This window comes from Herpailurus yagouaroundi, unplaced genomic scaffold (assembly GCF_014898765.1).
Source record: "Herpailurus yagouaroundi ecotype Mexico unplaced genomic scaffold, PumYag 199, whole genome shotgun sequence".
Classification (NCBI taxonomy): Eukaryota; Metazoa; Chordata; class Mammalia; order Carnivora; family Felidae; genus Herpailurus; species Herpailurus yagouaroundi.
The window spans coordinates 15,689,937-15,704,053 of NW_024412430.1; the positions used below are offsets into that span (position 1 = coordinate 15,689,937).

At 41.4% G+C, this 14,117-nt stretch overlaps 1 protein-coding gene and 1 pseudogene across 4 annotated transcripts in view; both read right to left on the reverse strand.

The window, feature by feature from the left end:
- The window catches only part of GLIS3 (GLIS family zinc finger 3), a 449,362-nt gene that overhangs the window by 171,973 nt on the left and 263,272 nt on the right, over positions 1-14,117 (reverse strand). The gene's annotated exons all lie outside the window — the stretch shown is intronic.
- LOC121013692 (deoxyhypusine synthase-like) lies at positions 6,736-10,712 on the reverse strand (annotated as a pseudogene).

The following is a 14,117-nucleotide window of genomic DNA, read 5'->3' on the forward strand; positions in this document are numbered from 1 at the left end:
GTGTTAAACCAAAAGACCAGGCTGTGTGATATCCAATAATCTCTACTTTGACCAATCCTGATCAGGTCAAACACTTTTATCCCCTAGGAGGTGCCTTACAAAATTGTCTCTCGTTTAATCGGATGTGTGTGCAGATTTTCCACTTGGGAATAAAATGCTCAGCAAATGCTCGCAAAGTGTTTTCCCTGTGTGTCACAGAGCCAACCGGCTAAGGCTCTCGGTAAGGCCGGCTGCCAGTGGAAACCGTAGCTTCCCTGGCTTCACACGTGAGCCAGATGTTGGGGATTTTCTGAGCTGCAGAATCGTGGGGAAGGAGGTTTGTGCATGTCCTGTGTTCTCATTCCAGCTCTCAAACTTTCAGGATTTATGGCCAGTCAGCAGGGTCACGAACTGGCCCGAAAATATCCCCAGAGGAAAGCCCACTGACAATGCACCTGACTCTGCCATGGCCCCATCCCATCTGCCAGATCAGGATCTCTTTGTACTGCTTTTCCCCCAACTGCTCTGCAGAAATGCAGCAAGGCAGGTGCAATCTGTAATTTTCTGGAACCCGCAATTCAAAGCAATTCTGCTACAACTTAAAAAAAAAAAACCGTTTATTTCCTTCTAGCATTGTATGAAATTAATACTTGCCTATTCTAGACAATTTACAAATACATGAAATAAGAATGCATATGTGTTATTATAGGTATATGTAACAATATCTCAGAATCTCACGATCCATGGAGAACCAATTTTGTTCTCGTTGATTTTCAAGGACAACTAAGGAATTCCTGGGACCACAATGAATGTCTACACTTGCCATCATCAGAATGTATGTTTGCAGAGGGATGCGAATATACATTTAAACACTTTTGTAAGCATTTTCCTTATTATTAAATGTCCTTAAGTAACTTTGATGGCTGCATAATTTCATCGAATGGTTACACCATTTCATTTTCCTAGTCTGAGACTACTGGACATTTAGTTTTTTTGTGTCTGTTATAAATAATTTGCTTGGAGACAAATGTAGTTTGACAATGGAGAATCCAATTGAAAATGAACTGTTTTCTGAACAATCACATCCACTCTATTTCAACCAGCCTTCTTAATGTTTATTTATTTTTGAGAGACAGTGAGAGAGAGAGAGAGAGACAGACAGACACACCATGAGCGGGGTAAGGGCAGAGAGAGAGGGAGACACAGAATCTGAAGGAGGCTCAAGGCTCCAAGCCGTCAGCACAGAGCCTGACGTGGGGCTCGAACTCACGAACCGCGAGATCATGACCTGAGCCGAAGTCAGACACTTAACCGACTGAGCCACCCAGGCGCCCCTCAACCAGCCTTCTTAAGAGCTGCCCTTCTCAAGCTCTAGTACGCATGAGAGTCAGCTGGAAGGTGTGGTAAAACACCAATCTCTGGGCCTCGAGGTGGATCTGAGAATCTCCTTTCTGACAAGTCCTGTGGTGTGGACCTCGCCTTGAGAAGCCCCGCTCCGGAGAAGCCCCCTGCTGCATTTAGGAAATGGACAGAAAGGGGCTTCTCACTGTGGGCTCATCTCTTTTTGACCCTCCCAGCGAGAAATGAGAAGCTGCTTCGGTTGACATCCCCCAGCGCGGTCCACGGCCTGGCATGTGCTCAGGTGCTCTCCTTATGTTGAAAAATGTTTGGCAAATAAGTAATGCTGGAAGGAACCGTTCTGACACCTACACCTCAATTTGGGATTCATTTTCCTCGCTCAAGATTTGGCAAGTGTATCCCTTCCTTAAGGTTAGGCTGTGAAAATACACTCTGACTCACAGACCTAGTTTAAAATACCACAAAAAGTCATCAACGATTTCCACAACTAATGAGTCTTAAATACCTTCATTTCGAGTTGTTTTATGTGTGCTGCCTATGGGACGAGATCTAAGTATTTAGACCGGGGTTGTGCATAATTGTGTGAATAAATCACGAGAACAAAAACTGTCTCCCTGTATCCAGCCTCTGCCCGATGTCCACTGATGATCAATCCTGCCATTTATGTTGTCTTCCTAAAAATCATTCCTTACCTACTGTTTATTTCTGTTCCCAGCAACATGGCAAATGAGATGTTCAGAGAACTTACCTCTGATGTGGCCCATCTAAAAATGCCGGTTAAAAATTTTTAAAGAGTTTTTTTTTAATGCATGGCTGCCTTGGCAACAGAATAAGGGAATTCTTTAAAATCCAGAAACACATACACATACACAAACAAAAAACCCCAGCAATCAAGGGTAAGCAAGAACTGGGGATATTCTGCTAATCCCAGGTACCCTAGAGCTTGGCTTCTAAAGGGCCAGGTGGGAAAAACGACAAAGCACGGATCCAGATTTCCATTCGAGTTCAGAGAGAGACTCATGTATGAAGCAGGGGCTTCTGAATGGCCACACGGTCAGCAAATGAGTTGGGAAAACAATATGTGTAAATAAGCCTGACCTACAGAGTGAGACACTGGACACAGAGGTCTTACCTCTTGAGAAAGAGAGGAAAAAAAAAAAAGGCTGCCTTACAAAATTCCTAACCCCAAAACCTGGATTTGGATCCAGAATTTACATTATTTCAATGATCCCAAACACCCCAAAGCTGATCATTTTAACTGACTGATAGAGTCTCAGAGATTTTAGAAGCGACCAACATTCCCCGGAAGAATGCATTTTCGACCCAGGCCTGAAAGAATCCCCAAAGGTGAAGTTTTTAAAGAGTGTCAGCGCACAGTCAAAATTATCCAAGTGATAGTCAGTAGACACTACGCATGACAGAGCGAGACCTGAGAAGCCTGCCAGCTATAGAAGTATTGAAATGTCACATCTAGTAGGGTTTAAATATTTGAAGAAATAGAAGAGAAACAAAGAAAAAAAGGAAACAAGAAATTTTAAAAATTGAGTAAGCAGTTCTGAAAAATGAAAACTACTTCTGAAAATTAAACAGGCAATCACCAAAAATAAAAATACAATTTATGAGGGGCGCCTGGGTGGCTCAGTCGGTTGAGCATCCAATTTCGGCTCAGGTCATGATCTCATGGTTCATGAGTTCGAGCCCCGTGTCGGGCTCTGTGCTGACAGCTCGGAGCTTGGAGCCTGCTTCAGGTTCTGTGTATGCCTCTCTCTCTGCCCCTCCCTCACTTGCACTCGGTCTCTCTCTATCTCTCTCAAAAATAAATAAACATTAAAAAATTTTTAAATATATATATATATATAATTTATGAGTTAAAGAGCAGAGGAGATGTGGCTGCAGAAAGACTTAGTAACTTGGAAAATGGATGTATGTAAATTAGATGGAATAGACAGAGAGACAAGGTGATAAAAAAATTAGAAGAGCTTAAAGGATATAGGATGGAAACTGAAAACACATAACAAATAGACTTCTAATCAGAGTTGCAGGAGATGATAGCACAGTGATGGACGGAAGTCAGTATTTTGAAAAAGAACCTTCCTGAACTGAAGCAGACAAAATGCCATGTTGTAGGAACCACAATGATGTCTAAGCGGGGCAAGTAAAATCAAATTCATCGCTAGGCACACAACACCCTAGGCAACAAAACACCAAAGACAAGGAAGAGAACTTAAAAGCAGCTGAAAGGAGAGACAGATTCCTTACGAAGGAATAGCAGTGAGACCCAACAGCAATACTGGAAGCTAGGCAGAGAAGGAGATCGCCAAAATGCTGCTGTAAGACACAACTATCTACCTAAAATTACACACGGGGTGTAAATATCTTTCATGAACAAGGAGGAAACAAAAATGTTACCAGAAAGACAAAAAAAAACTGAGAAGTTCTCCCTGAAGGAACATCTAAATCATGTACTTCAGGGAAAAAGGATCTCAGGTTAAGTTCTGGTTTTTTTTTTTTTTAAGTATCTTTATTTATTTTTGTGAGAGAGGGGCAGAGAGAGAAAGGGAGAGAGGGAATCCCAAGCAACCTCGTGCTGTCAGCACACAGCCCGACGCAGGGCTTGAACTCACGAACCGTGAGATCGTGACCCGAGCTGAAGTTGGATGCTTGACCAACTGAGCCACCCAGGTGCTTCACAGATTAAGTTCTGATAACAAGAAAGACTGGGGACCAAAGAAAACGGGGAAATTGTGGGTAAATACACATATGGACTATTAGTATAGCACTGAGATTTAACTTAGGGATTAAGAAATTTAAAAACATCAATCAACTCTGGAGGATGGCATATAATCCTGATGGGGAGTGAATGAAGTTCATAAAAGTGCTGTTTGGAAAAAAGGTACAGATATTGATTGGCTTTACTTTAAGTTGAGGTAAACACACATACTATGATGTCAAAATCTGTGGGAAATAGCTACAGCAGTTCTTCAAGGAACACTCATAACCCTCCATGCTTATGTTAACAAATAAGAAATTATTATTATTTAAAAAAATTTTTTTAAACATTTATTCGTTTTCTGATAGAGACAGAACGTAAGTGGGGGAGGGGCAGAGAGAGAGGGAGACACAGAATCAGAAGCAGGCACCAGGCTCCCAGCTGTCAGCACAGAGCCCGAAGCGGGGCTCGAACTCACGAACCATGAAGATCATGACCTGAGCCGAAGTCAGATGCCTAACCGACTGAGCCACCCAGGCACCCCAACAAATAAGCAATTATTAAGAGTTGGGGGAAAAAAACCTGCAGAATTAGCCCAAATTAGTAGAAGGAAAAAATAATATGGGTAAGAAAAAAATTTAATACAATAGAAAACAAAACCACAAAATAGAGGATAAATGAATCAAAAATTATTTTTTTTCAGATAAATAATTAAATAGACAAGTCTCTGGCAAGATTACTGGGGAGGTGGAGAAAGATGACATAAATTAACGATAATAGGAATGAAAAGGGGACATATTTACAGATGCAGCAGAGATTAAAAAGGTGATGATGCTTTATGTCAATACATCTGTAAATTGAGATGAAAAAGGCAAGTGTCAAGAGTAACATAAATTACCAAAACAGAGTTAAGAATAAACAGAAATCCTAAATGATACGACAGCCATTAAATAATTCAATCAGAAATCTAAAATTTTCCCACTTGGTCTAGATGGCTTCGCAGTTGAGTTCTATTTACATTCAAGGACCAGAAAAGTTCCCAGTTTCCATAAAATCTATCAGAGAACGGAAATGAGATAAGACTAGCACAGGAAATTAAAGTTTTAGGTGATCCACATTAACATCAATGCCAAAATCTTGAAATACTGACTGGCAAACTAACTCATTCAATACATAAAAAATACAGCATGTCATGACCAAGCTCAACATGTTTTTTTCTAGGAATTTAAGGTTCATTGACCATGTCACTGAGCAATTAAGGAGAAAATCATATGACTATCTCTACAGGAAAGAAAGAAAAAACATTCAGGATAAAAACTCTTAACAAACTAAGCAGATAAAAGAATTTGGTAACCCGTTAAAAACATATAACCAGCAGCATTCTCAACTGTGAAATATTTTCAAACATGACCTTAATGGAAACAGGAATAAGAAGAAGGCATGTACTATCAGCATTTCTATTCTGCATCACACGGAAGGTTCTCACCTATACAATCAAACGAGGAAAAGAAGTGAAACGTATCAGGACTAGAAAAGAAGACAAAATAATCGTCACGTGTAGATTATACAATCTTGCCCCCTAAAGAATCTACAAATTACTGGAATTAGTAAATTTAGAGAAACTTTGTTTATTCTCTTTTTATATATACACAATAATCCATGGTTGTCACTGTTTCTCTGGGTGCTTAAATTCACCCAAATACCTGTGGAAATTCCTATAGGCCAGTACCTGTATTCTGTTAACACGATCCCCATGACCGTTTGAGCAGTTCCTTGCTTTCTGGCTCCAAAAAGACAATCCAGGTTCACTTTGGTCTTTCTCTGCTCCTGATCTGGAATTAGCCACTTCTGTAAGGAGTCCTGTCTCATTTTAGTGAAGAATGACGCTAGAAACTAAGACTGTTTGCTGAGTGTGCTTATTGCTAAAGGGTTATCACTTTCCAGGTCCTTTCAATGCACAGAGCTAGGAAATATATGAAATCATGAGTTCCTCTGATAGAACCAATTCAAAATTTAGTACCACAGAGTTTTTTTTTCTTATCTTCTTTTATTGCATAATTGTATCTCTTTCCTCTTACAGTTAAAATATTGTGGTTTGTAATTATATATAACAGATATGTATTAACTTAAAAAATTTTAATATATATTTACCATGTTTATTATTTATCTGCTTATCTACTTTATCCTATAATCTATAAAATTTTTCATCATACTATAAATATTAACACTAACAATAGACCTACTAAATAGGGTTTCAGATTTCTTTACAGTTCTTTTTGCCTTTAGTAAATATTTCATAAGAATACATGTATTGAATACTGTTGTAAAAGAGCGTGAATTAATTATTTGCTTATGTTACCTATTTGATATGTAGTTAGGATTCTTTTGTTTTTGTTTCCATTCACTTTTAAGGTCTGGTATTTTTTCATCCTTTATGGTTTCATTTTTATGAAGTAACATACACACATAGTTCAAAATTCAAAACTATATAAATAGGTATTCTCCAATCCCGATCATCTTCCATCCAGTTATTTAACCCAGCCCATCGAGTCAGCCATTGTCATTACTTCTTCATTGATCCTTCCTGTGTTTCCTTTTTACAAGATTAAGTATAGGCACACCCACAGCTGCATACACGCACACGTGCGTGAACGTATTTCCCTTTCTTTCTGAAACAAAGGGTGGCATACGACACAGATTATTTTGTACCCTACTTTTTTTCACTTAAAACCTATCCTGGGGGGCGCCTGGGTGGCTCTGTCAGTTAAGGGTCTGACTCTCAGTTTCGGCTCAGGTCATGATCACACCAGGTCATGGGATCGAGCCCTGCATCGGGCTACCACTTTTTTTTTCAAGGATCACTGAGACCATTTATTCTAGACACGATGCTGACCAAGGAGTGAGGGAAGGACTGGGTGTGCAGGCTAATAAACAGAGGAGAGGGAGGACTTCCCTGGAGCTGTAGCCATTCCGTCCGCATTCTTCTCAGGGGTGAAGGCATCTGTCTCTTTTGGACAAAGGTTCCAGCTACAAGCAGGGGGAAGACCAGGGGAGGCATAGGCACATAGACCTTGACAGGCTGTGCCTCCACCCAGATCTTGCCCCAAGAGACAGCTTCGTCCAGCCCAGCACCAGAGTCAGATTCATCAAATTCCTGGGCCATGTGGATGTCGACAGCTTAGTCGGCCCCATTCTCCATGAGGCTGGCGTTGGCGGTGTGGTGCTTGACCACACCCCCACCCGGGATGATCATCTGAGTGTGCCTGGCAAAATGGCCTGTGTGTTCCTGAGCCTCACATCCTCAATAATGTCCAGGACCAGCTTGGGTTCTTGTGGGAATCAAAAAAAGATCGCGTTGCCCAGGGAGCCATCTGTGAGCACTGGGCTCCACACGGGCATGTGGTTCTTCTGAGCCCAGTAATATACTGATTCTGTGTTGTTGATCTCCTCGCCCAGCCCGGCGATCATCTTGGAAGGTGTCCACTTCACGCCCTCCGTGTTCCGCTCCGGCACCATCCAGTCCATAATGGGCATCAACCAGTCCTCAAACTTGCAGCAACTGTCACTGGGCACCAGGAGGTTTCCAATCCTGTTGATCCCGTCCTCACGCAGCTCCTTCCCCCTGAGACTGAAATCACCCAGGTACGTGGTACCAGGCACTTCTTCATCCACACTGCCAGCTGTGGTCACTAAGATGTCCACCGTGTTGTATGCTGCATGAGGTAATGGATGCGACAGCTGACGGTACAGAGCCTGCTCGGGATTCTGTCTCTTCCTCTCTCTCTGCCCCTCCCCCCCTCCAAAATAAATAAATAAACTTAAACCTGCATTAAAAAAAAGAAAGAAAAAAAAAAGCTGTCCTGGATATCACATCGTACCAGTTCATGGAAATATTCCTCATGATTTTACAGCTTTATGGGATTCAATTATACACACGAGCCAGGGTTATTCAACTATTCTCTAGAGTTAAACATTTGAATTTCATATCTTGCCATGGCAAAGAATACCGCAACAAATAACTATATGTTGCTTCAAATCTACGGAGGTGTTTCATAAAGGTAAATTTTTAAAAGTGCAATTGTTAGGTCAAGGGTAAAGAAATACGTAGGTTTGTTGACTACGATGAAGTACCCTGTCGTGGAGGTTAAATCATTCTGCATTCTCCATAGCAATGAGTGAGAATCCTTGTTTTTCTGGATTCTCCGGGAGAATGCTTTCTTAAGAAAGGATGCATTTCCATCCACTCAAGAATTTAAAATACAAATCTGTTAAAGTTATCATTTATAAAAGCAACAACAAAAATATACATCATGGGGGAAACATACTAACAAGAGTTGTGTAAGATTTTTAGGTTAAAAGAAAAAGCATAAAACTTCCTGAAAGAACTTTGAGACGATATAAATAGAGAGATAAGGCATATACTGGAATAAGAAGGCTCACTGTTGTAAACGTGGCTATGCTCCTCTAACGGAGCTAGTATTCAATGAGCTTTTAATCAAAATCTAAATAGGATTTTTCAAGGACATTGACGAGCTTATTCTAAAATGTATATAGAAGAGCAAACAGCCCAGAAAGAGAGGCCAAGACAGGCTTAAAGAAAAACTAGGCTGGGGGGCTTGTTCTATCAAATAACAAGTCTTAGTCATTATGTAATTTAATATTTAAGCATGAGGATAGAAAAACAGACCCATGGAAAAGAAGAGAGATCCCATAAACAGACCCATTTATATATGGAAACCTGATACACTACAGAGTAGGCAAAGTATGGATTGTTAAAAAATGCTGCTAGAACAACGGATCGTCCACAGGGGGGAAGAAGATTCCAAACCTTAAAAGTGATTTCAAGAACTTAAAAGTGAAAGATAACAGGTTAACACATGTAGGCAAAAATACAGGACATTATTTTGAAGATCGTAACACAGGAAAGGTGTCCTAGGTAAAATAAAGAAAAACACAAGCCACAATGAAAAAAAAAATGCTGTTTAACTTCAGATTAAGAATGCACATCGAAAGATGTTACAGTGAATAAAAACCCAAGTCACGAACTGGCAGAAGATATCCACCAAAGGATAGTATTCAGAATAAATGGAGGGCTCCTTCAAATCAGTAAAAGACAAACAACCCTCTTTAAAATAGGCAGAAGGACTTGTATTTCACAGAAGAAATACAGTCAGCCAATGAGCATATGAAAAGAGGCTCAGCCTCACGAGTGTGCAGAAAAATGCAAATTGTGACTCTAGGGAGAGAAGATTTTATACCCAACAAATGGGCAAAGATTAAAAAGGCAATGAGAAAATTGGATGTGTGATCCACTAGGACTCGGTGATTTCTCTCCCAGAGAAACTCTCTGCACGTGCCTCCCGTACACAAGTATGAGAACAATTAAAACAGGGCGGTCCACAGTAACAAAATACTTGACATGACCCGAATTTCCACGAGGGTAAGCGGGATCACCGAACCTGGTACAATCATTTAATAACTATTGCACAGCTGTGAAGATTAATGATCCATAGGTTCACAGATAGAAGTGGAGAAATCTTGAAAACAACAGGAGGCAATAAAGAAAGTCATAAAAGAAATGCATTCAGCATGATTGTATTACGCACACTTGAAAAGCAGACAAAACCAAACAATATATTTTTAGGGATGCATATACACGTGGTAAAACTTTAAGGAAAAGCAAGAGAGATGTTAATACAGTATTAAAGTGGCAATTTCCCCTGATGGGGAGAGAGGGTGAAGGAGACACCGGAAGATTCACAGACGTAGACGACCATCTGTCTCATAAGCTGGATGTTCGATTCATCAGTCATGTTATTATCACTTTCATTTAAAATATCCATCTATGTTATACTCACTCTCTGGCAGATAAGATCTATTTCACGATGCTAAAAAGTTTAATGGAAAGGAAGAAAAGATGGTCTTCTCAGTCCTTTACCTGAAAGCTTCTAGTGGCTTCCTGTTGCCTCCAGGATAAAACTAAAACCTGGCTTCCTAGCAAGGGAGGCTCTATGCTCTTCCCCACCAGGCCTCCAGCTACTTCTGCAACCTTGTCTCCTGCCATCTGCCCCCTCAGTCCTCACCTCCACTCACCTGTATTCTAGCGACGCCCTGTATCATCAGAGCCCCGTGCTCACATCTGAGCCACGCCCCTCCGTTCCCTCTGCCTGGCACGCACTCCTCCTGGGTCGACTTGGCCGATTCCCCTACTTGCAAATTCAGCAAACACCCGATACTTAGGACGGTGTCCCCTGAAACTGCCAATGGATATTTGTTTCTGGGCTTTCACAAGGCTGTGTTTCAGTTCGTCTGTTTGTATGTCCCAGCTCACTTGCCTTCGAGATCTCTGCAAGGCAGGGGCTCTATTTTCATTTCAGTCCAACCAACGTTTCCCGAGTATTAACGTTATGTCATGACTGTGCTAGGCATTGGATCTGTTGGATTCATCAGCAGCAAGCCCTATTTCCTACCCTCACAGAGCTTGCAATTGAGCTATACTTATGTACATACTTACGCTCCCTGCAGTGTCCCACATATGGCACGTTACACAGTTATGTCTGACGAATCAGCGAAGGAACACTCAGTGAATGAACAGACCAAGGCACAAATAAGAACTGTTCTTTTCCTCTTTAAACAAATAAACACAGGGCACCTGGGTGGCTCAGTCATCTAAGCGTCCAACTTCAGGTCATGATCTCATGGTCTGTGAGTCTGAGCCCTGCGTCGGGCTCTGTGCTGACAGCTCAGAGCCTGAAGCCTGTTTCAGATTCTGTGTCTCCCTCTTTCTCTCTCTCTACGACCCCTGCTCACACTCTGTATCCCTTTCTCTCAAAAATAAACATTGAACAAACAAGGCTTTTTGGCAATAAATCATCATTTTAGTGGCTTTTATTTATTATGAACTTTAAGGCTGTAAATTCAAGGCTACCTGTCAAAAACTAAACTTTTTCTTCAAAAAACCTACCAAATACGTACCTAAATGGAGATATTTTATTCTTATGAAATTTTCAGAAAAGATTAAACTAAACCAACCAATTAAAATCCAGATTCATTACACAACATGATGCCAAGCAATAATACAGATTGTGCGTGGAAATAGAAAGTATTAATCCAAGAATTCCTTTTTGATCTCTCCCACGTGAAGCTGTTTGTAAACACGTTTATTTGCTGTGCACTTTTCTTTAAAATGAACAAATTCCCAAGAAAGAGTTCGAATCAAGCATTCTCTTAAATTTATAAATCTCATAATAGCTTCAGGCATCCAAGTAAGCCGTCTCCAGATCTGCCACTTATGATTAGATGCCAAGAAATACTTAAAATGATTCATCTCTCAGATACTAGCTTTCAGCAAACCACACAGAAAAACGAGTAAGGATCGTCTTCATAACACAGCTACGCCACTCAGATGCAACTTTATTCTCGCTACGCTGGCCCCTATTCTTTGGTGGACAGATGTACTATCATTCTCCCAGGGACATCTTTTTGTGGCCTTCCTGGGTGGTTCCTGCTCGTCCCACTGTGGCCGGATGAACACTGGCCCCTCCGGCCATGTCCGCGTTCTACCCCCGCAACCTGTGACACATTCCGTGCCATGGTCAAAGGAACCTGCAGGTTGATTAAAGGAAGCGTCTTGAGCTGGAGAGATGATCCTGCATTCTCTAGGCAGGCCTCATGTCGTCACAAGGGGCCTCCCAAGACAAAGGCAGGAGGATCTGAGTTAGGAGAGGCTGTGACGATGGAAGCAAGAAGTTGGAGGAATGTGAGGAAGGCATCACGAGCCGTGGAATGCAGTCACCTCTCCGAAGCTAAAAAGGGCAAGGATTCTTTCTTCAGAGTTTCCAGAAGGAGCAGGCCCTGTGACATTCTCCCAGTAAGCCCACTACAACTTGTTTTGGATTTCTGATCTCCAGAAAGGTGGCAGATGACAAATCTATATTGTTTGAAGAGACTAAGTTTGCGGTAAATGTTACGGCAGCAATAGAAAACTCAGCGACTCCTTTTAGACTTCATTCCTGGCTGTGCTATCTTGCCCCGGCAGTGTTCCGGCAAACACTCAAATGCTCTCATCTCTGAAACGATCTTCATGCCTCACCGGCTATCCCTTTGTACTCTGGTACGATCTGCATTAACGGGATATTTGTTGGCTGTGGCAGACAATGCTGGTTAGCTACCCGGAAGCCATTCCCAACTCACTCCCTTGCTGCCTCATCCTGCAGTGGCCAGAGAGTCAAACACCCTTCCCCAGACTCTCTTGCAATGAGGGACGGCAGCCTGACCCAGTTCTGGAAGAGCAGGTGTATGCCGATGTCTGCTGGGAGAAAGTCTGAGGAAAACTTCTGCTTCCCTGAAAAAGGGGAAGATGTGACCAGTGTGACCATTTCCTTCTTACTACCTTGAAAATGGGCGGTGATGGTTAAGCCTCCATTCACTGTGTCGCTATCGTGAGCAAAAGGCCAAGAGAACGTCAAAGACAGGCTCTGATATTGCTGAGTCATGGAGCCAAAGCCAATAATTGCCTATCCCTGGAAACTTCTGGTTTTGTGAGAACAATACAGCTCCTGTTTGTTCAAGCCCCTGCAGTGTGGTTTGGTGTTACTTGCAGCTGAGGGCACGCCCAACTAGTACATGACCTTTCTCGGGTAGCACCTGTTACCAAAAGCAGCCACAACACTGAGGCTTCAGAAGATATAACAGAATCCTCCTTAGCACATAGTTCCACGCATTGCTACATACAAAAAGGAAAAAAGTAAACAAAGAAAATAAGAAGGAAAAAGAGAGAGGGGGGAGGGAGGGAGAGGGAAAGGCACAGAGATGGAGAGGAGGGGGGAAAGGGGGCCAGGAAGGAGAGAAGCAACTGAAACCCAAACTTCAGTCACTGCTATCCAACTACACATTGAAAACAAAATGCTGAAAAATTAGAAATATCCACCTTCATTGCCTCGGTCTCACGGAATTACATGCTATAAACACACACTGAAGAACAGGCAGTGGCAATCAAGTTGAGACTTTCAAGCACCCAGTTCCTCCTTCTGACATGAAGGGACCACCTCTAAGTCTCCCCCTCGTCATTCTGCAAACCTGAGAACCAAATCAACTCAGAGCACTATTAGAGGAGATTACAAATAAAATGCTCCCATATTTGGGACACTACATGTAACGTAAAATTCCTAGAGCAATAATCCGGATCACAGTGAACTGTCTAGAGGAAATCAATGTCAAGGAGATCGAAGCTTACTCCAAAAATGAAATTCATCTAGCCACTTCCTACAATTGTCTCTTTGGTGCGCACGTCATAAAATATAAGATTTCAGATTTGTGAAGGTTTTTTGGTAAATCTTTTGTGGCCAAGACAGAGATCTAAAATGAGCCTTTTCGTTAGAAGATTCCATTTATGATGGCTATTATTACTATGGTGGTGTCCAAAGGAGCCAAAACGTTTAGAGGCTGAAGTCACGACCTATGTGGACAACCTACTGAAAGACAGGCATAGTTCTAGAAATGGAGACAAAGAGAAATCCCAGTTCTTGTCCTTGTGAGGCCCAGATTTTTATTAAGTAACAGACACTAACAAATAAATACAAGTTATAGGATATAAAAGGGGAATGACAAGTTCTTTCAGGGGAATGAAGGAATAATTAAAAAAAAAAAAGAGCCAAAAAACCCCTCCCTTCTTCATGCTCATGTTTTGGAAACACTGTTATTGTGAAAATGTCCATACTACCCAAAGCAACCTATAGATTCAATGCAACTGCTACCGAAATACCTGTAGTGTTTTTCACAGAACTAGAACAAATAATCTTAAAATTCATATGGAACCACAAAAGACCCCAAATAGCCAAAGCAATCTTGAGAAAAAAGAACAAAGCTGGATGTATCACAATCCCAGATTTCAAGCTATATTACAAAGACACAGTCATCAAAACAGTATTGCACTGGCACAAAAACAGACACATAGATGAAGAAAACAGAAAAAAATGTCCAGAAATAAATCCATGCTTATATGGTCAATAATCTATGACAAAGGAGACAAGAATATATAATGGGGGAAAGATAGTCTCTTCAACAAATG